This window comes from Lynx canadensis, chromosome B3 (genome assembly GCF_007474595.2).
Source record: "Lynx canadensis isolate LIC74 chromosome B3, mLynCan4.pri.v2, whole genome shotgun sequence".
Taxonomy (NCBI): Eukaryota; Metazoa; Chordata; class Mammalia; order Carnivora; family Felidae; genus Lynx; species Lynx canadensis.
Window position 1 is genome coordinate 30,105,476 of NC_044308.2, and position 22,706 is coordinate 30,128,181.

The 22,706-nt window shown below is 38.5% G+C and overlaps 2 protein-coding genes across 6 annotated transcripts in view; one reads left to right on the top strand and one right to left on the bottom strand.

Annotated features, from left to right (window-relative positions):
- PEAK1 (pseudopodium enriched atypical kinase 1) overlaps positions 1-5,759 on the bottom strand; it is a 311,110-nt gene extending 305,351 nt beyond the window's left edge. For all 4 annotated transcript variants that reach the window (XR_003969358.1, XM_030317633.1, XM_030317632.1 and 1 more), the window contains exon 1: positions 5,624-5,759. The gene's annotated coding sequence lies outside the window, so the exon portion shown is untranslated. The remainder of the gene's footprint in view (positions 1-5,623) is intronic.
- A 528-nt stretch (positions 5,760-6,287) lies between these two features.
- Positions 6,288-22,706, top strand: part of HMG20A (high mobility group 20A) — a 68,707-nt gene continuing 52,288 nt past the window's right edge. The window contains exon 1 of one of the 2 annotated variants that reach the window (XM_030317640.2): positions 6,288-6,598. The gene's annotated coding sequence lies outside the window, so the exon portion shown is untranslated. The remainder of the gene's footprint in view (positions 6,599-22,706) is intronic. The other variant, XM_030317641.2, reaches the window with a different exon arrangement.

The following is a 22,706-nucleotide window of genomic DNA, read 5'->3' on the forward strand; positions in this document are numbered from 1 at the left end:
CTTTGCATCATGATTTCATCACTTGATAGTGTATGTTTCTGGACAGATTATCTAACCTCTCTAATCCTGTTTCTTCATGTCACAGAGAACGACAAAGGGAAGACTGTAAGATTAGTAACACATTGTACAGTAAGTGTTAGAATTAGAAATAAAGTGTTAAAGTGTCTAGCATATAGAAGGTACTCCATAAATAAAAGCTAATATTATCGCTTCCTCCTCACTAGCTCTTTAGCTTCACAATGACATCTATCTAGCTGTTCACGCCCTTTGTTTTCTCCTAATTGAATCACCCCTTCCAGGCTTCCTGTTGATGATCCAGCCTGGACTCCACAGTTCCTTGATTTAGTAACAATCCTCAATATCTCTAATTCCCTTGTCCTTTAGGAATCTCTCCCAAGCAGGCATCTGCAAAGCAATAACAGCCTGGGCTCCGGTACTGAACTACCAGGCTTTGAACTCTAGCTGTTCATCTTATAATCAAGATTAACAGTAGGAACCTTACGAGTTCTTGGGAGTATTAAATGGTTTCCTTCAGCTATACCCAGAGTGATCATGCTGGAGAAAACAATCAAACAACCATGCAAACTGTTGCTTCTACAAATCCAAGGTGTACAATTTCAAACGGGCCCTCCAATGATGCCTAACCATGCTTCTTCACTTTCTTAGTCATGTGTGTATCTGTGTGTACGCCCCTCTCTCTCGCTCCTCCTCCCCAGAGCCCTCACATTCCCTTGGAAGCTGTTATAAAATCACATACCTTTTTTTTTTTTTTTTTTTTTTTAACTCACACACACTTTGTAAGAACTCCTATTCTACCACATTCTCCTTCACTCTTAGCAGGTACTCAAAAATGATACATGTCATCAACTCATTCTCCTTCCTGCCCTTGTCAGTTACAAACTTTACCTCCTTCCTTTTGGCTCACTGGGGAAAGGAAAATCATCTCCTACCCAAAGCCAATTTCTCTACCTATGCCTTGCATCCCATCCCCTCCTATTGCTTCCAAATCCTTGGCTCAATCAATCATCTCTCTCCCCCTCCCCACCCACCCATTTCTCCCCAACTGTAGTTCTTTTCCATTCCACAGAAATGTGCACAAGAGTCTCTCAATTTAAAAAAAAAAAAAAATTATATTTTCATTTTATTTTTGAGAGAGAGAGTGCGAGTGGAGGGAGGGGCAGAGAGAGAAGGAGACACAGAATCTGAAGCAGGCTCCAGGCTCTGAGCTGTCAGCAGAGAGCCCAATGGGGGGCTCAAACTCAAGAGACAGTGAGATCATGACAGGAGCCGAAGTGGGACACCCAACCGACTGAGCCACCCAGACTCCCCAAGATCCTCTCAATTTAAAAAGGGAAGGGGAATAAACTTCTCTAAATCCCTTGCATCTCCCTCCACCTATACTCTCCTTTCAGTTCTGTGTTGAAAACACTGTATTAGCCCTTAATTAGCTAATTAATGCTTAATTAGCTAAGCATCTGTCATTCACTCTTCAACCCCCTAAACGTATTACACTGTAGCTACCTGCACTTACTGAAGTTACAAATGACAATCATTAAGTCTCAGAGATTTTATTCAGCCCTTACCTTTATTGGCCTTTTCATGGCAGGATACAGTGTTGACCACTTCTAGTCCTTGAAATATTCTCCTCCCTCAGCTTCTGTGACAAATCTCTCATAGCTTCCTTTTTTCATCTTTGGTCAGTCTGGCACAGACGGTTGGCTTCTCTTCAGTTGCCTGCCCCATTCAGTAGCTCACCACATAAATGTGGGAATCATCCTAAATCTTCAACCTTGCTCAACTCCATAATCTGATTATGTACCCTGAACTGCTGATAATATAATATTTCCTAAATCTCTCATATACCCACTCCTTGCTTTATATCCCTCATCCTTTCTCAACAAGAGTGGCTGGCTTCCTAACTGACCTTACTTCCAGTTTTGCCCTTCTCTAATCCAGCATTCACTTCACTGACAACATGATAGGTCTAAAACACAAACCTGATTCCATCACAACATTTTTTCCCCACTAAATCCTCACAGCCTTCAGGATACAGTTAAAGCTTCTCAACATGGTTCATAAGGCATTCAGTATTTTGGCTTCTTACCACTTTACTGGCCCTTGTTCTAAAACTGTACTGTCCTCCTGTGGCTACTGAGTACTTGAATGTGACTAGTCTAAACTTAAGATGTGCTTTAAATGTAAAATACAGGGGTGCCTAGGTGACTCAGACAGTTAAACGTCTGACTTTGACTCAGGTTCTTGGGATCAAGCCCCATGTCAGGCTCTGCGCTGACAGTGCAAAGCCTCCTTGGGATTCTCTCTCTCTCTCTCTCTCTCTCTCTCTGGCCCTCCCCTTGTGCTTTTTCTCTCTGTCAAAATAAATAAGTAAACTTTAAAGTAAATAAATAAATGTAAAATACATACCAGATTCCAAAGACTTAGTATGAAAAGGGAGATGTCAAATATTTCAATAATACTTTCAAAATACTGATCATGTGTTCAAATGATAATATTCTAGCTATATCAAATTAAATAACATATTATTAATATTGTATTATTATTACAGTGTATTGTTAAAAGTAAATAACATTTTATTGTTTTTAATGCAGCTACTAGAAAATTCAAAAATACATATGACATATTTGTGGCTCCTATTATATTTTTATAGGATAGTGCTAGTCCAAACTGTCCTTTCCCTCTTTTCTGTCCTTTCTCTGAACCTAGTTAAGTCCTATTTTTGAAGATTAGCTCAGGGAATCCACAGGGATGCATTTCAGGACTGCCCCTCCCCAAAACCCCAAGTCTTAGTCAACTATCCCTCCTGTTGCTTCCATCCATAGGAATCTACTTACTCCTGTGTCATATATCACATCACATTGTTAATTATCAGTTATCCACTATCTTCTCCTCCTAAACTGTACCCTGCTTGCAAAAAGGAATATCATTCTACATATTCTCAGGGTCCACCATGCCTAACACTTAAAAGGCAATCAAAATATTTGTCAAATAAATACGAACTATCTATTCTTGGCCTCAAAGTTCTTAGAACTTCTAGTTCTTCAATGAAAACAAACCAGCAGTGAAGGAGCCTAGACTTTCAAAGGAGCTCTAGTAATGAAAGGACTGGGGTGGTGGCAAGGAGTAGGAATTAAAGAGAGAACAGCAATGAGAAAGTAAAGCTCATCACACATATCTGCCTCTTACAGTGAAAATAGGGATTCGCAGCAGTGATATGGAACCTTGAACTCACACTTTGCATGCCAGGGGCCACAGTTTGGTTCCTAAATTACTTAAACAGCCCATCTAACAAAAGAGTATGATTTGGCAGGTTTCAACACAAACAGCGAGAGCCCAGCACCTGTTCCACTTAAACAGCACATCATTACAGTTAAAAACAACAACAAATCTCTCTCATGAAGCAAATGCTAATCTCATGATGCTTCACCATGGAGCAATTTAGAAGAGTTATTATATGAAATGTGCCAAAGCATGAATTTATGGCTGATGCTTATTTGGCAAATATGGTTGGCACTGCTAGATGTTGAAAAACATGTATGCAAATAAGCAAATAAAAGTTTTTAAGCCCTCAGACTTAAATATTTACATTACCATAAATGTACAAAGATAAATGTTTATATGAGTACACATATAATGCATTCCAGGAACATTTTTTAATGTGATTGTCAGAAACAGTTATGAAGTGGCATTATTTCTTTATGGGCCTCAGGATAGGCTTTTAAAAACAAATTCTGACAGAATGTTAATGGGGTACAAACATTAGTGAGGAAGTTTCTCTGTACTATCCCTGGGTAAAATGAATACTCGCTGTGTCATAACAGTTCAAAGCAATCATATCTTTTCCTTTCACCAAACTATTTTCTTCCCATCCTGGAACCCAGCCAAACATAAATATCAGCCCCTAAATGGGGGGTAGAAGATGGAAAGGAACACCGTACATCACAAAGCCTTAAAGAAAATAATTTGACATTTTTTCCCACATAATATAATCAACTTGAAGTCTCCAAAATAAAGACATGATAAAATATTTCCCCCCTGACAGCTATGGAAAGATGTTTGTTTTTTCACATAGTTTGTGAGTTGGTCATAGCCAAAACTCACTAGCAATGGTATGAATTCTGCTTCCATTGTTAACTATTAATCTCTGGGCTGAAGCTGTAACTCCCATCTTTGAAGCCAAGAAAATGTACCATATCAGCCATTATAGTTTACTAAACGAGTCACCAAAGAGAAGAAGTGCCAGGCACTTCAGAAAGTAATTAAGGCAGCCAGTGAATTGAGCTATCTAGAAATGCTGTGAAATTACAGAAGCCATCATGAAGCAAGTATCCAAGATTGCTCATGGAAAGTTTTACCCCTGTGCATAATTCACGTTTTTCACTTCCACACTGCGGAGAGCAATATGGGTTCTCCCACTACACACATTTCTACATCATTTATCAGGGGGAAAAAATTAAAAAGCTGTAGCTGAACAAAAATCAGTACGCAGGCCCAAAACAGAATCCTCAAGGCAAACCCAATTCAGGTGAAAAGCTGTTGACATACATCATCCAATGACCTAAAAATAGCCTTTTATGTAAGTCTCCAAATATTTAATTCAACATAGAACCTTACCATATTTAACAGAAGCAGAAGAAAAATGTATTAGCTTTTCTATAGCAAAGCCAATAAAGATGAAATCATAGTTTTCTTTTAACTCGTCACTATCCCCTCAACGCCAGCCTTCTAATAACTCCATTCCAAAGCTCTCAAATTCTTAAACTTGGATATTGAAAACAAACAAACAAACAAACAAACCGGATTGCAAGAAAGTAACATTTAAAGGTGGGAAAGCTCCTCTTTCCTGTCGCTCTCAGCAGTCTTTAAGGTTGTCAAGGGAAGAAAAAAAAATCAAATTCTCAGACGGATGGTGCAGGAGACGGGGCGGGGGAGGGAAGGGGGTTCAGACCGCTAGTCCTCAACGCGGGAGGTAAGGAAAGTAGCAAGAACGGATGAGTCAAAGGGCAAAGGAGAAACAAATTGACCAACCGAACCACTGAAAATCCCCAAACAACCGAGCAAACCCGCATGTTAGCGGGCTCACAAGCCGCAGGGCCAAGTTGAATAGGAAAGAGCCGTGGGGTTTCGTCCTGGCGCGGTTGGCGAGCCTGCGCCGGATCCTCCTGGGTTGGGAGCGGGATGACCGTGTAGACTGAAGAACGAGAAGCCCTTCCTGCCCCACTGCATCCAGCTCTTTACAGGCTTCACTTTCCCCAGCAGCCTCCCAGCCGCGCCCGGGGGCGTCCCTCGTCTCCAGGTCCCAAGTTTCCCTCCTCTGGGGGGCGCCGAGCTACCGGGGCCCCAGCCGCCGCGGGAGAGGGCGGGGGCGGGAGCGGGGGACGCCAGAGGGCCCGGGGGCGGCGGGGTGCGGGGGTGACCGGAGATCCCGCGCCTGGCGGACGCACCCACCGCCTGGGCCCCCGCGGAGGCGCCACTCGACCCTGCGCCGCCCCCCCCCCCCCATTCTCCCAGGTCAGCGCCCTCACCCCAGGACGACCGTGGTCCCACAAATCGGCGCGAGAGGAGAAGGGAACCGAGGGGACGCGGGCAGCCCTGCCCCCGTTACCTGAAAGGAGCACAGGCCACTGTGGTGACCACCATTGCCGGCCGTCCCGTCCCCTTCCTGGTGACCAGGGCCGCCGCCACCGAGCAACTGACACTAACAAGTAACTAACTACTCGCCGCCGCCGAGTCGGCCGCGCGCTCCCGGCCGCCCGCCCAGCCCACCAGCCTGCCCGCCTCCTCCCAGCCCCGCGCGCCGCCCCTCCGCGCGCACACTCTCCTTGACGAGCGAGCACGCGCGCGCGCACGAGCGCTCGGTACTCGGCTTTCTCCCCAGTCTCGCCTCGGCCCCGCGGGAGGAGTCACGGTGAGGCCCCTCCTCTCGCGTGCCTACCTCCAGAAGATGAGCCTATGAGGGCGCCTGACTGGCTGAGGAGGGCGTGGCCAAAGGAAGAAGGCGGGACGACCAGGACCTTGCACCGAAAGCGAAGGGAAATTTTGGTTCCATTAAGTTCCAGAGGAAAAGGGCAACGAAGTACTGGCCCTTGTGGTGCCGAAGTTCCCTGGTCAGCCTGCCCTCGAATACATAATGTGTATTTTCAAGGACTCCAGTATATAGTAATTACCGATTTAAGTCCCAATACTTTCTGCAGGCCTTAGCAATTAAAAAAAAACTACATATCCCAGAAGTCTCCGCGAAAATAAATCTCACCTTGCGTAATCACGTAATCCTTCGCCGCATTTGAACAAAATAATCCCTTCATTATTCTGAAGGTATGGGGAATAATATTCCATTTTCCTACTCACCGGAACAATTTTAAATGCTACTGCGATAGCAAAAGTTGCCTATGGGAAGATGGTTAAGCGATTAAAGGGAAAGAGACGATATCAAAATAAAGTACTGCGGAGGAATTTTTTTCATGCTGTGAGACGTCGGAGTGAGAAGAGTGGAGGCGATTGAGAGGGGCTCAGGGAATTGTCCTCTGTGCAAGGGACTTTCTTTAGGCCCCAGGCCCCTGCCCACCCCTATCGTCAGCAGGTCAGTAAGCAAGGCGAGCTTCGGGGTGGCCACAGTGGAGGTACCCTTCACCCCTTGAAGATCATCTCTCTTTTGCTGTTGTTACTGGTTCGTCTCGGTTTGAGGCCGTCTGAATGGGGGCGCTTCACTTCCGGCTGGGGGAGGGGAGGAAGACCGTCCTGGGGGAGGGGGAAAACATAACCCATTTCCTGTGGGGGTAGGGTGATGGATTGGGGGTGTCCAACTCACTTCTAGTGCCGGTGAAGGCTTGAAAAGGTGATACTTGGTGCCATTTGCATAGACGGTATCTTAAAGCCTTGGGATTGTGTTTTACGTGAAAAGTTATGTTGTTCCACAAAGTTGTGCTAATCACCAGCCTCCAGTCAGAATTTGAGTTTTGTTTCCATGTGTAAGATGGAAAATTTCCTTCCCCCCAAATTTTTTTAAATGCCTTCATCAAAGTATTTGAAGACCCTTGTTAAAATTTCTCAGTTGTACAAGACAGACTTTCTTGTGTGATTAATGAATTGCCCACCTCTGCTCCCCTACTCAAGTCCAACCTTGACTGAGTGAGGTATAGTGGTGTTCTCTGCCTTGACATGCCACAGGAACTCTGTAGCTGCTCTTATAAGGAGGTGGTTCATTATAGGACTCAATGGTTTACATAAATTATGAGGCATTTTCGCCTTACAAGCGTGGAAGTATTGTACTGAAGTACTGAAATACTTGGTATTACCTCGACTGATAACCATTGTTATCTTAAAATCTTAGGCCTGTTTATTTTAGGCTACAGATTTTACTCTGTACCTGAAAACAAGTTCCTCAGCCTTAAAAATTCTTACATGTAACTTAACATATAGCATTTGTGAAAGTTGTGCTTTAGTACATTTTTCCCCTTTATAACTTAATTAATTTCAGCACCAACTAAAAACTGGTATCTGCTCTTTGTGGTTTTAAATCATGGTGCAAGGATCATGGTACTCAGCTAGATTTTAAACAAGCGGAAAATGTGGCTCACAAAGGACCAAAGATGAATTAAGACAGAACTTTTTATTTTTCCTACATTCTTAATGTTTTATAAAAAACAAAAACTATATGTAAAGTGGTAATAAACACAATTTTGATTCCTTGGCTGCTCCTTTCAGATACCACTGTGTGTGCGTGTACTGAAGGAATCAAACTTTTTGGAGCTTATGAAATCTCAACTTTAGTAATTTTAGAACATCAAGTGAACTGTAATGTCTTTAAAGACATTTTGAAAGAGTAAGGCCTGTGTACTTTTTCCTTTGGGATTTGTTACCTAATCTATCCTCAGAATTTGCAGCTGTTTTCATTATAGTTCTTTTAAAAAGCTATTTCATTTAGAGTTTAATAGAAAATGTGTTTTCAACTAAAGATTACAGTAAGGAAAATATGTTTTAACCTTCTGTAGACATAAAACAAAAACACTAAGGCCCTAAAATCAGTGAGTAACCTTTTGAAAGACAAAATTTCTGCAATAATTGAAAAGGCAAGACATGATAATGTCTCTTATTATTAATTGAAAGTTAGGAACATGTAGACTGCCTCGAGCAAGTATTAATTAATTGATTAGAAAGTGTTCACTATCGTCCATATTAATGTAATATAAAAGAAAATATGATATGACCACTCTGATAAATTAACTATTAAACTGTAGTATTAGGAATTCTTAAAGTAAGCAAAGATTGTGGAACTGAATGAAAAAGATAGAGGAAATGTAGTTAAAATATTGACTGAGATACAAAGGCAGTGTTGCCTTTGGAAACTGGGAAGCAGAGTTTTTTTTTAATTGGTCTTTATGCTATCCCATGGAAGAATTGTAGTAATACAGAAATAAGAAAAATCGGGGCACCTGGGTGGCTTAATGGGTTAAGCAACCGACCTCGCTCAGGTCACGATCACGTGGCCCATGAGTTTGAGCCCTGCGTCGGGCTCTGTGCTGACAGCTCAGAGCCTGGAGCCTACTTCAGATTCTGTGTCTCCCTCTCTCTGCCCCTAACCCACTCGTATTCTGTCTCTGTCTCTCTCAAAAATAAACATTAAAAAAAAAATTGTTGATGCCTTTAGGGTATTCAGATTAGATAACCCTTTTCTTTTCCAAAAACAGTCACTGGATGTACTGCTCCCAAAAGTTTGAAATATTAAAATAATAGGTCAAAATTCTGGATTCCACCTCACTGAAATTTGATTGTTCACAGAGTACTAGATGCTATATAAAGTACGAAAGTGTCTTTTAGTTCTTTTTACCACCTTTCTTTGAAAAATCATGCTAATGTTTGACAACTGTTGTTTTGTTGTACGTTTGTTGTTTTTGGTAGTTTGTTTCTGACATGGGGTTGAGTAGTAAAGAGAATATCCTATCAACTTGAATGGTTTTTAAACTTACTACTCTGCTGTCTTTATTTCAAGACCTTCAAGTGTATTCAAATGAGAATACCCCTTGCATGATTTTTCATTATGCCAGCAATAGTTAACTGAGTGCTTATTGTGGGATAGACCCTGTTCTAGGGACTTGTACTGTATCAGTGAGTATGGACAAATATCCATATTCTCTTGGAGTTTACTGTCTCCAAATGAAAAGTGGAATATTGCTCCCTTGGCATTCCTAAATAGGATTGATCGTATCATCATTGTCTGTATTCCTTCAAGAAGCAGCCCTAAATTTCATCTCTCTTGATCTTGATCATTAAGCCGTTCTAAAACCAGTTTTGAATATTTCAGCCTAGTTTTCCTCCAGACCATTAAAGCCCCTCTGTTAAATATGTAGTCCTGTTCATTGATACATACATCATGAACTTGCCATTCTGTACTCCTTTATATAGTAAACACAAAAATGAGCAATAGAGAAAATAGGGTAACAGAGAGGTCTGGTTTCAAAACTGGTGTCCACCTTTTACTAACTGAGGTTGTTACCTTAAGCATTTTACTTGATCTCTCTGAGCCTCAGTTGCCATAAACCTAAATAGGGTTGTTTGGTGGATCAGAGATATTCTGTGTAAATCACCAAGCACAGTGCCTGGTGTCAGGAGCTTAATGAACACAATTATTTTGTTCCTAGTCTTGCTTCTGCTATTTTGACCGTTAGGATTTGCCTGCCTGTGTGTTTTAAGCCTTACATGTCCCCAAAAAGTATGGAGATGCAGTGCTAGAATTACTGAAATTTTAAGCCTTCTCCTATCAGCCTGCTTAATTAGCTATCAAGATTTTATTTTTTATTCCTTGTAGAAAGGAGAAATCTCTAATTTCCACGATCACTTTAGAAAATACACATACTAGAAAAGTTTTGAGAAAAGATTAAGGAATCACCAAAGTAATTTGAATCGTTACAGAAAGACTTTCAAATGATTCTTCTAAACCTATTTAAATGCTAAGCCTAACATTCAAGAGCCTTCTCTCATTACCCATCTACACATTCCTAACAGGACTGGTCTCTGAAAAAAATTCTGTACTGTACTTAGCCTTTCAATCTTTGTTCTTGCTATCTTCTGCCTGAAACACTTTCTCTTTTCCTAGGAATCCCTATCTATCAAAATGCCAACGTCTTGGAAGCCCTACCACCTTCAACTTCAAGAAGTATTTTCTGATGTCGGTCCTTCTCACTCCACTCTCCCAAGCATATGTACTCTGCCCATTGACCCTCCAGAGCCTTTTGTACTTTCCTTATGGCATTTAATATCCAGTGCTGCTGCTGCTGTTTGTTTTTTGTCGTTGCTATTTTTGTATGTAGAGTTTATGTACTGCCATAAAAGGCTGCAGACTATATCTTATTCCTATCTATGTCTGCTGAAATACCTGGCACAATGCCATTCATATCATAAGTATTCAGTGAATATTTGTGGAGTCGAATTGGCATTTGGGGTATGATGAAACTGATTAACTTTTATCCACAATTTACACATTAAGCACAGTGACGAGCATACAACTCAAATATTTGCCAGATGAAGGAATGAGTAAGTCATCATTCTCACATTTGTGAGGATCTTAGGGTGTCAGTGTATCAATGAGCATATATTAAATGTCTAGTATATGATCAGAACCGTGAGAATTGATCCCTGCCCTCAACTTAATTGGAAAGAAACAAGTTGCAGTTAATATGTGTAGACTCTGAAGACTTAAGGTGTTTGAGTGAAAATGGAGTGGTCAGTATGGAGTTGTTTGCATTGTGAGAGATAACCCAAGCTATCTGAACTTGGAAACAATAGATTTGTATATCAAGAGGTACTTAACTTGCATTTCCACTCATAGTTTGCATACCCAAGAGAATTAAAATGTATTCACACAAAAACTTTTATGCAAATGTTCATAGCAGCATTATTCATGAGAGCCAAAAAGACAATAGAAATAACCTGAATGTTCACCAATTGTTGAATGAGTACAGTATAGCCATACAATGAAATATCATTCATCAATAAAAGGAATGAGGTAGTGATACATGCTATAACATGGATGAACCTTGAAAATGTTACACTCAAATAGCCAGACACAGAAAGCCACATAATGTGTGATTGCATTTGTATGCGATATCCACAGAGACAGAAAGTATATTAGAGATGCCAGAGGCTGGAGGTGGGGATGGGGAGTAACTGCATATGGGTATGGAGTTGCTTTTGTGAGTAATGAAAATGTTCGGAATTACATAAGGTGATGGCTGTACAACCTTGATACTAGAATACCTTATATAACAGCATTTTAAAAACCACTTAATTGTACACGAAAGAGATATGTGAATTATATCTTTAAGAAAGAGGAGGATCGGGTAAGAATGGGTATGAAGGGTTTCTGGCTGTCTTCTGTCTTAATGAAGCAGGCAATGAGTCAATTAGGTCTAGAAAGGTGTTGACAAAACAAAAAGACATCCTAGGATTTTGAAGGAATCTTCAGATTTCTTTTTGATTTGGCAAGAATGTAGTATATAGTCAACTTGGTTTCTGTGTGAAGGTCATCTGAGTTTAGAGGTGAAAGTATCAAAGGCAAGGGGGTCTGCTAGCAATCAACAATGAAGTTAATGGGGAAAGTTGCAGAACAGAGACTAAGCAAAGATATTAGAATTTGATTCTAACACTCTCCTGAGGTGATAAGAATAGAAAATCTTAAATGAGAAGGAACCAAAGGCAGTGACTGGAGAGGTCAATGCAAATAAAGGTATCCATTTGAAGAAACGTTTGAGTACCTTTTATGTGCCAGGCACTATTAAGTAAAACGATAGCTATTTTCCTTATTTGAATTATTGTCTTAGGATAAAGTCTTACGAGTAGGTTTATTCGTTTTAAGAGTATGGGCATTTTATAGTTCTCAATACAATAGTTATATTATTTCTCTAAAAGGCCATACTAATTTTTGATGTCACCAGCAATGTTTGAATGTTGTTTTTGCCATAAATTCACAGCAAGTTTTTGGCTAATTGAATAGATGTAAAATTAGTCTTTATTTTGGCTCTTGCTTTTTTAATATACCATTTTCTATACCATGGAATTGGCATCTATTGAAGCATGAAAGAATTCAAAGCCTTTATATTTGCTCCCCCCATCTAAAATGGCTTTTTTAAAAGATAGGGATTTTTAAGGACCCTAGAAATGAAACCAGCTCTAATTTGAATCAGCCTAGAAACTACTGTATTTTCTAAATGATACTCACATTTCAAACCACAGTTTAGCCATAATTCCAAGTACCATTTGATTAACTTGATTCTAATAATTTGGTGTAGTAGGTATTAGTTAACTTCATTTTACATATGAGAAAATTGAGGCTTAGAGACCTCAGATCACTTGCCCACAATCACTTAACTAATATGTGATAGAGACATGATTTGAATGCCTCTCAGGTGAATTATCATTCTCATACTCCATGACCCCTCAGTATCACTTACTAAAATTTCTAGGGGCTAACAGAAGCTGGAAAGAGAAATCTGAAGTGGAATTTGGATAGTCAGGCACCTACTTCTGCTCATAATGAAGCAGTTAACAGAGAAGTTTTTCATTCGTTTCATTTTTTTTCTTGGGGGGGCTATCATGCATAGACAAAGAGAGGAAGGACTCTCTGTAACCCACATTTTCAGGGCCCTTCTGTTTTTTTCCTAATAGTCAGGTACATACTGTCCCAAAATCTACAAGGGAGGAAAGGAGGATGAAGGCACTGGTAGGAAAGCAACTGCCTTGGAGTATACACAGTGAGATTCATCTGACAGTAGACGGAGCAGACAAATGGCCCTAAGAGAGTCCCACAAAGTAACTTTTAAAATAATAATTTCAAGGCACCTGGGTGGCTCCATCACTTAAGTGTCCAACTTCGACTCAGGTCTTGATCTCAGTTTGTGGTTTTGAGCCCTGCATCGGGCTCTGTGCTGACAGCCAGAGCCTGGAGCCTGCTTCGGATTCTGTGTCTCCCTCTCTCTCTGCACTCCCCCACTTAGGCTCTGTCTCTTTCTGTCTCTCAAAAATAAATAATCATTAAAAAAATAATAATAACTTCAAGTCTAACCTGGTAACAAGGTTAATACGGTATTCAAATCATGGTAGGTGTTAGCAAAAGAAGAGAGATTCTTTCATTTTTATTCAAGTATAGTATATTCACTAAACTAATTTAAGATTAGGAAAATTAAACAAGAGATGCCATGTTCCAGTACTGGCTTTTAGTAAGATAAAACATAGTCCAAAGGCAGTTAAGGCCCAAAATTATGCACCAAGCAAATGACACAGTTGGTGCCAGAATATACACCTCCTGCTTCCCAGCACATTTTACTGGGAAAATAATTTTTTCAGTATATAAATTGACTGAAGTAAGGGACAACAATAACGTGTGTGGTCATTTTGTAGTTTATATGTATAATTTTTCTTTATAATTTATTATCCTTAAGAGAGATCATTTCTCTGTATATCTTCAAACAATAATAATAGAGATCCACACACCAGATTACTAAATATTAGAATATTAGGTTAGAATAAGGGATACTGAAGATCAAGTTAAACCCTGGTGTATCAATCTATCTGTAAATTACACCTAAATAATATTTATCTGTATCCGGTGTTACATTGATGAGGGTGAGAAACATGTCTTTTGAAAACTTACACAGTAACATTATTCACAAAAAATTATGATGTATATGTTTGTGTATTTGTATTCAAGCATTGGAATTTTCAAAACAGCCCAGTCCTTTTTCCATCCCTACTCCTTTAAGTGAAACTAATACCCCTCCTTCACAAGAAATAATATCCAGATACTCTACTTTTTTCTTTCTTAGCCTCAAAATGTGTATCTTTATTCTCTTTCCCATCTCCACACTTCTTTCATTCCTGTACACCATCACTTTAATTCCTATTCTCTTAACACAGACCTTTCATTTTTGTTGCTGGTGGTTATCACAATTACCACAACTCTTTGGGGAAACAATATGGCTGTTTTATAAGCAGTAATAAAGTGTTCATAGTCTTGAGCCAGTAATTGCACTGATAGGATTTTATTCTGAGAAAATACTTCAAATAAGGAAAATAGTTAAAGGCACAAAAGTCAATAATACTGATATCTGTCTAAAAAAATGGAAACCTTCTAACTATCCAACAATAAAGAAATGGTTGAGCAAATTATTATCTATCTGTTCAGTAGGCTCTTAGACATTTTTCACAATAGCTTCTTTTAAAATACATAGAAAAATGTCTTAAGAATTTTTTGTCAAAAGTTTTTTTTCAAAAAAGGAAAAAAATAAATAGAAGAAAACAGTAGAAAATTTATGTGATTTGTATATATTTCTGAAGCATTTGTTTTTCCTGTATAATAACTGACATTTATTGAACATTTACTGGTGTCAGGCACAGTACTAAGGCAATATTATGGAAGTAGTGGTGAGTAGTTAGTAAGAAAGTACTCTAGAGTCAAATTCTAGCTCCATCACTTACTACTATGTGACCTTGAAAAGGAAATGGGAGAATAACCGTATCTACATTAAATCCACATAAAGTGCCTGTCACATAGTAAGCCCCCAGTAAGTGTTTTTGTTACTAGACTTTTTACAGATATGCTTCATTTAATCTTCACACCCTTGTTACAACTTTATAAGGTAGTATTTTCATTTTAGATAAAGGAAAATTGAAACTCAGAATGTTTAAATATCTAGGTTAAGTAACTTGCTAAAGTCACAGCTGGTAGACAGTAGAGTTTTGGTTGAGAACCTTGCTATGACTTCCACTTCTGGCTTTGAAGGAGTAGGTTGCTACAGACTAATGCTTTTGGTGAGAACAACATGAAAAGGCAAATATCAAAAAAGAAAAAGAAAAAAAGCATCAGAGACATACTAAGATAGCCAGGACTTAAGAAACCAAAATTATGGAGCCCAGGGAACTGCAAAGCATATATGTTCTATGCTTCATTTTTTCCCTGTAGGAATTTGCTTAATTCATAGTACAAGAGAAGAAATTATGAAACTTAGCAGAGGATTCTGCTAGAAGTAGAGGAACAAGTGTAGGGCTAGGTACACAAAAATTGGGGTTTAGGGATCCCTGGGAGGCCAGGACTGAAGGGCCAGAATCCTAGAAGAGAAGGTTAGGCACTAAGAAGTGATTTTTTAAATTTATTTTTCCCTCAAGGTATTTGCTGCGCAGAGTCAAAGGCTAAGAAGCTAAGCACAAAACCTCTGAAAAGCAGAGTGAAATTTTTGTCCATCTCATAATGTTAAGAAACAAAAGTTAAAATTGTGGTCCCTCCAAGGAGGAAAGAACCTATAAACATCCCAGACTCTCAAGTAGGATTCCCTAAAGGACTACATACACCCTTAAGTGTTGGCAATCTAGAGGTAGAGAGGGAGCCCTACAAAAATTGCCACCTAACTTCAAATCAGTTCAGTTTCAGATGGAAATAAAATGATCTATTCTGTTGTTCCTCTCCAGAGGAGAGGATGATTTCTCTCTGAAGGGAGTAATATCATCCAAAGCTTCCATAATTTTTCATATACAAGATCTACCTTTGAGAGCAAAAATTATCAGGCATATGAAAATAGTAGGATTGAGAGAAAATGCAATGATAACAGTTAAAGAAGTAATCCAGATTATCAGGCACAGACTGTGACTAGTAGATTTAAAAAAATAGATGCTAAGATAGATCCCTTGAGGGACCACATGAGAAGATCAAGGGAGGGTGCAGATAGAGAGAGCCACAGGACCTGGGACATCTGCTTTTATGAGATTCCATGGGTGAAGTGTTTTGGACTTCCCAGGCTAAGGCTCGACTGGTCAATTGAAACCAAAAGAAAAGAATTTTGGTAAGCCCCAAAGGGATCTTACCTAGGAGGCACATAAGAGGAAAGCCCTGGGAGGCCTTGTTATTATAAGGGCTGTTGGGGAAGTCATATGAGGAACTTACATTTATGTGTGACACTACAGGCTACTGTCTAAAGCATGTGCTTTCATGAGGGGGGAATGTCAGTTTAAGCCCCCACCCCCGGCTGCTTGGCCAAACAAAATGGACACCAAGGCAGCGATACCATGGAGTAGCTTAGCTAAACTTTTGACATAATGACTGAGAATTTTCCAAAACTGATGAAAAGACATCAAGACGTGGGTTTCAAAAGTGCAATAAATCCCAAGCAGAATACATGCAAGGAGTACCAAACTTGGGCACTTTGTAGTAAAACTGCTGAAAGTATCCAGAGAATTAACGACCCTTCATATTCAAAAGAACAATGATAAAACTGTCATCTGACTTCTTAACAGAAATAATGGAGGTCAAAAAAACAGAGGAATGAAATCTTTAAAGTGCTTAAAAAAATAATTGTTTATCAATCTAAAATTCTATTCCCAATGAAAATGTTGTTCCAAAGTAAATGAGACATAAAGAGATTTCCAGAAAAATAACTGAAACAACTTATTACATGTAGACTGTCACTGATGGATACAGCCACATTAATATTGACTATATAAAACAATAATGTCTTTTGGGGTTTTAACTATATATAAATTTAAAATGTATGATTGTAACACAAAAGGTAGGATCATTGTAAATGGAAATGAAATATACTAAGGTCCCAGCATTGTCTGGGAAATACAGTTACTAATGTTTTATTAGACTAAAATAAGTCAAGGGGCGCCTGGGTGGCGCAGTTGGTTAAGCGTCCGACTTCAGCCAGGTCATGATCTCGCGGTATGTGAGTTCGAGCCCCGCGTCAGGCTCTGGGCTGATGGCTCAGAGCCTGGAGCCTGTTTCCGATTCTGTGTCTCCCTCTCTCTCTGCCCCTCCCCCTCCCCCTCCCCCGTTCATGCTCTGTCTCTGTCCCAAAAATAAATAAACGTTGAAAAAAAAAAATTTAAAAAAAAAAAAAAAAATAAGTCAATGATGCTTCTCCTGTATAACCAATAAAAGAACACTAAATGAATGTATACCTAAGAGAAAAACAGAATAAAAAGTTACTAGATTAATCCAAAAGAAGGAAAGAAGAGAAAAAGAACATATAACAGATGAGACAGAAACAATAATAACATAATAGGTAGAAACCAAATTTTATTTAAAAAATAATTAAAACACAATCATTGTCAGATTGATTTGTTTTTAATCCAACCATGTACTGCTTATGAAAGACACACCGTAAATGTAAAGACCCAGAATGACTGGAAGTAAAAGAATGGAAAACATATGTCATATAAACACCAAACAAAATATACATGGTATAATATATAATATATATTAATAGCAATATACAGTAGACCTGAATACAAGAATGACTAGAAATAAGAATATTTCATAATTATAAGGGGGCCATTTTTTTAAGATTGTTTTAAGTAATCTAACCTCGACACAGGGCTCAAACCCATAACCCCAAGATCAAGAGTCTCACGCTTCACCGATAGCCAGCCACACATCCTAAAAGGGTCATTCTGTCAGCAAAATGTAAGGGCTGTAAGTTTGTACGTGTCTAGTAATACAGCTTCAAAAATTTTTTTTTCAAGTTCATGCACATCTTTTGCCAAAATAGATCATATGATGGGCCATAGAGAAAGCCTCAACAAATTCAATCCAGAATATGTTATCTAACCACAGTAGAATTAAGTAAGAAATAGATTATAGAAAAGTAGCTAGTAAACTCCCCACAAAATACATTTCCAAATAACCCTTTGAATCAAAAAGAAAGCACTATGGAATTAGAACATATTTGCAACAGAATGATAATGAAAATATATCTAAATATATTTGAATCTTCTAAAGCTATATTTGATAGCAAATTTGTAGGTATAAATGCATGTATTAGAAAATAAAAAGTCAAAAATCAGTGATTTAAATATCCATCTCAAGAAAATGGGAAAAGAACAGCAAATTAAACCCAAAGTAAATAGAAAAAAAATTATGAAATGTAGAAATTAATGAAATAGAAAGCAAATGCACAATAGGAAATATCAACAAAGCCAAGTTTGTTCTTTAAAAAATCAGTAAGATGCACAGACCTTTATCAATACTGATCAAGAAAAAAAGAGAACACAGTATTAGGAACGAAAAAGAAGACATTTCTCTACAAATTTTACAGATGTTAAAATGGTAAGAGATATTATAAACAACTTTATGCAAACAGAGTTAAATTTTAGGTGAAATGGTAAACATACTTTACCAAAATTGGCACATTGAAGAAATGGAATATATGAATACTGTTAAAAATGTTGAGTCCATTCTTTAAATTTTGTTTGCAAAGAAAACCATACCTAGGTGACTTTACTGGTGAAATCTGATAAATGTTTAAAGAACAAATAACTCCAGTCCTACTCAAAATAGAATCCAACTTGTTTTCTGAAATCAGCAAAGCCATGATACCAAAACCCAACCATGACATTTGGAGAGAAGATATTTACACGCCAGTCTTTCATGAACCAAGTAATACATTTGTATTACTTGGGAATGTAGAAAGTCCAAAAGAATCTACAAATTATTAGAATTAATAAATGAATTTAGCAAGGCTACTTGATGCAAGGTCAAAATACAAAATTTATATACAAGCAACAAAAATTTAGAAAATGAAATTTATAAAAACAGTACCATTTACAGTTGAATCAAAAAAAATCGAACTTAAGTCTTGCAAGACCTTTTGACAGACTTTGACAGAAATTAAGAGCTAATCATCTGTAGTCACATTGGGAAACTCAGTACTGTGAAGATTAACTCCTTCCCAAATTGTTTTGTAGCTTAAGTAGAATCCTAAAAAAATGCCAGGTATAGGGTAGAAAGAGGGAATGATAAATTGATTTCATTTTTTAAGTTTATTTTGAGAGAGAATGCACGTGCATGAGCGGGGGAGGGGCACAGAAAGAAGGAGAAAGAGATAATCCCAAGCAGGCTGTACAATGCTAGCAGGGAGCCTGACACGTGTCTCAAACTCAGGAACCACAAGATCATGACCTGAGCCGATATCAAGAGTCAGATCTCAACTGACTGAGCCACCCAGGCACCCCACAAATTGATTTTAAAATCCATATGGACATGAAAAGGACTAAGAGTAGTTAAGAAATCTTAACAAAGCCGGATGACTTTCATTACCAAGTGACAGGGTTTACTATAAAGCTACAGTTATTAGCATCATATTTGCACAGAGATAGACAAATGGATCTATGGAACAAAATAAAGAGTCCAGAAACATTGTACCATATATGTGATTACTTATGACAGCAAAGGCACTGCAGTACAGTAGGGAAAGAATGGATTTTTCAATCAATAGTGCTGGGCCATGTGGGGAGAAAAAAAATGAATCTTGATTCCTACCTCACAACAAGAATCAATTCCAGTTGGATCATAAATCTAAATGTTAAAGATAAAAGTTTAGAGAAAAACTGAAAACATCCTAGCAGTCTTGGAATAGGTAAAGATCCAAAAGGGAAGGAGAAGATTGATTAATGGGACTTTATTAAAATTAAGAAATTCTGTTCATCAAATGACACTATTATAAGAGTGAACAAACAAGTCACAGAGTGAGAAGACAGACTTGTAATCCATGTATCCAGTAAAGGACTTGTGGCACTCTTTAAAATCAGTAAGAGAAAAAAAAGACCATCAAATTTCAAAAAGGACAAAATACTTGAAAGGTGCTCCACAAAAGAAATTATCCAAAGACCAATATGTATCCATTAATTGTTAATCATTGAATAAATTCAAATCAAAACCATAGTGAGATACCACTGCATACCTATGAAATGGCTAAAATTTTAAAAGACTGACAATGTCAAGTACTGTTGCTGTGGAACAACTGAAACTCATGCTACTGGTAGATGTGTATGTAAATCATTATAACTATTTTGGAAGTCACTTTGGCTGTATATTCTAAAAGTAAACATACATATATCCTCTAATCTAGCTATGCCTGGTGCATACCCAACAAAAATCTATACATACATTCACCAAAGGCAAGAATGAACAAGGGTATTCATAGTAGCATTATTAATAGCCTTAATAGCAGAAAGAGTGAATAAATTATTCTTGTAACAACATGGATGATTATCAAGCATATTGCTGAACAAAAGAAGCCAGACAAAGATTAATATATAGTGTATGGATTAAGTTCAAAAATGAACAAAACAGGGGCGCCTGGCTGGCGCAGTCGGTTAAGCATCCGACTTCAGCCAGGTCACGATCTCGCGGTCCGTTGAGTTCGAGCCCCGCGTCGGGCTCTGGGCTGATGGCTCGGAGCCTGGAGCCTGTTTCCGATTCTGTGTCTCCCTCTCTCTCTGCCCCTCGCCCATTCATGCTCTGTCTCTCTCTGTCCCAAAAATAAATAAACGTTGAAAAAATTAAAAAAAAAATGAACAAAACAAATTTATGGTGTTAGAACTCACACTAGTTACTTTTATGGGGATAGAGAATGGGAGAGGTTACAAGGCAAGTGAAAGTCATACTTTTCACAAGGTATGCACTTACAATTTGTATCATTTAGTTTACTTAACCTCTTCCAAGTGATTTTAAAGGTTATGTTATTTTTCTAGACACCCCACACACTATTTACACCTACCACTCCGTCAAAAGGGTTCTTGCCAGATCACTAGTAACTTCCATGTTGCCAAAAAACAGACATTTTTCACATTCTCATGTTACCTCTCAGCAACATTTGGGTTTATCTTTTTTTCTTCAAGTACTCTGACCCATTCACTCCTGGTTTTCTGACTGCCTCTATTCATGTCTTCTGAGACACCTTAGCGAACTCCTCTGTTCATCTTCTAATTAAGGAGTTCCTCGGGACTCAATACTCTTATTCTACCATCTCTCCCCAGGATATCTCTTACATTCTTGACTTAAAATACCAGCTACCATATGTGCTGAAAATTCCTAAATTCCTATCTCCAGTCCAGACTTCTGAGCTCTAGGGTCTCATAGCCAGCTTCCAACTTGATATTTATCTCAACAGCATCTTACAGTGAACATATTCAGTGTTAAGCTCTTGTTCCTTCTGTATTTCTACATCTTTGGTCTTCCTGATGTCTAGAAATCTGAACTCCAAAAATATTTACTAACTTCCTAATTAAACATCTTGTATCATTCTTAAGACCTTTCATTACCATGCACATGCGCATGCATGAACATACACAAACACGCCCATCCAGACCACTACTAGATTATTGATTTTGCTTCCTAAATAGATCTTGAATTCACCCTCTGTGCTACATCTCCACTCCCAGCACCCTATTTCAAGCCACCATCGTTTTGTGGTAGACTATTGCAATAGCTTACAACTAGTCTTTTTTTTTTTTTTTTTTTAATATTTGTTTATTTGAGGAGGAGGGTAGCAGACAGGGAATCCCAAGCAGGCTCCACATTCAGCACAGAGCTCAATGCAGGGCTTGATCCCACGACCATGAGATCATGACCTGAGCCAAAATCAAGAGTCGGACACTCAACCAACTGAGCCACCCAGGCGCACCACCAATGGATCCTTCTAGATCCATTCTTACTACCCGTTAGTCCATTCTTCACACAGAACTTAGAATGATCCTTTCAAAAGTATAAATATATCATGTCTTTCCTTAAAATTCTTTCTAGGTTTGCTCTTATGCTTTGGAGAAAACCCAAATCTTTAACATAACCCCACGTCTCTGCAGAATTTAGTTTTTGCCTCTCTCTTTACTGCTCTCCTTTCCTATAATTTTCTGCAGCCTTCTCTCACTTCCTCCAAAGCACCAAGTTCTTTCTCACCTCAAGGCCTGATAAAGCTAGTTATTCAGCATGGAATGTACCTATTTAACATTCCACTCCCCCTCCTTGGAGAAGTGCCCTGTCTAAATGACAACTCCTATTATTTTATAGTGTGCTGTTTTCCTTCATAGAATTTTTTTATTTTAATTTTTATTTATTGGTCTATTTGTTTGATGTCTTTCACCTCAAACCATCACGTTTGTGGCAACAGAGATTGTTTTGTTCCCTGGTGTAGTCTGGTATCTTAAATAAATGCCCGTGTTATGTGTTTAGTAAATATGGTAAATGAGAGAAGATAGCACGCCCCCTTAGGTAAAGTATAGGTCAGGAACCATTTCATATGTGTGCCTATACCCTGGGAGCATGAAGGGGTTACTTGTTCCCTTTGGTTTAGTCCTTTATTTCTTCAGAATTGCTCTCTGAGAAAGGCACCGCGTAATCATTGTATTGCCTGGAGACCATTTTTGATGGTAAGTCAGTCTTCTCGGTGATGTATATTTTATGTGGTAAGCTGAACTGTCAGTTGTGGGCAGATTTTATTTAAGCCCCCAAAGAGGACTATGCCTGCCCACATTTCTTAGGTTAAAGCTCTTAAAAACTAGAGGTAAAGTGCTCTCAGTGGCAATCTTGACTAAGTAATTTTTTTTTCTTGTAATTCCTTTTTTTTTTTTTCTTGTAATTCTTAGGGCACTAAAAAGGAAAGGTGGTCTAACTGCATTTGCTTACTGCTGAGATTGACAATATTGTTTGTGTAAAGATTATTAGCTGCTTTGGTCGTATAAATATGTCAAAATGCCACCACAATAAGTATATGACACACCTTTTAATCACAAGGCAAAAACAACTACATTTCATAATACTTATGTCTTCATATATGTTTTATAAGCTATACAGACCTATCATGATTTAGTATTACAGAATATTCTTTATTTTCTTAAGAGCTTGTGTTTGTTTTCTTCATCTTAGA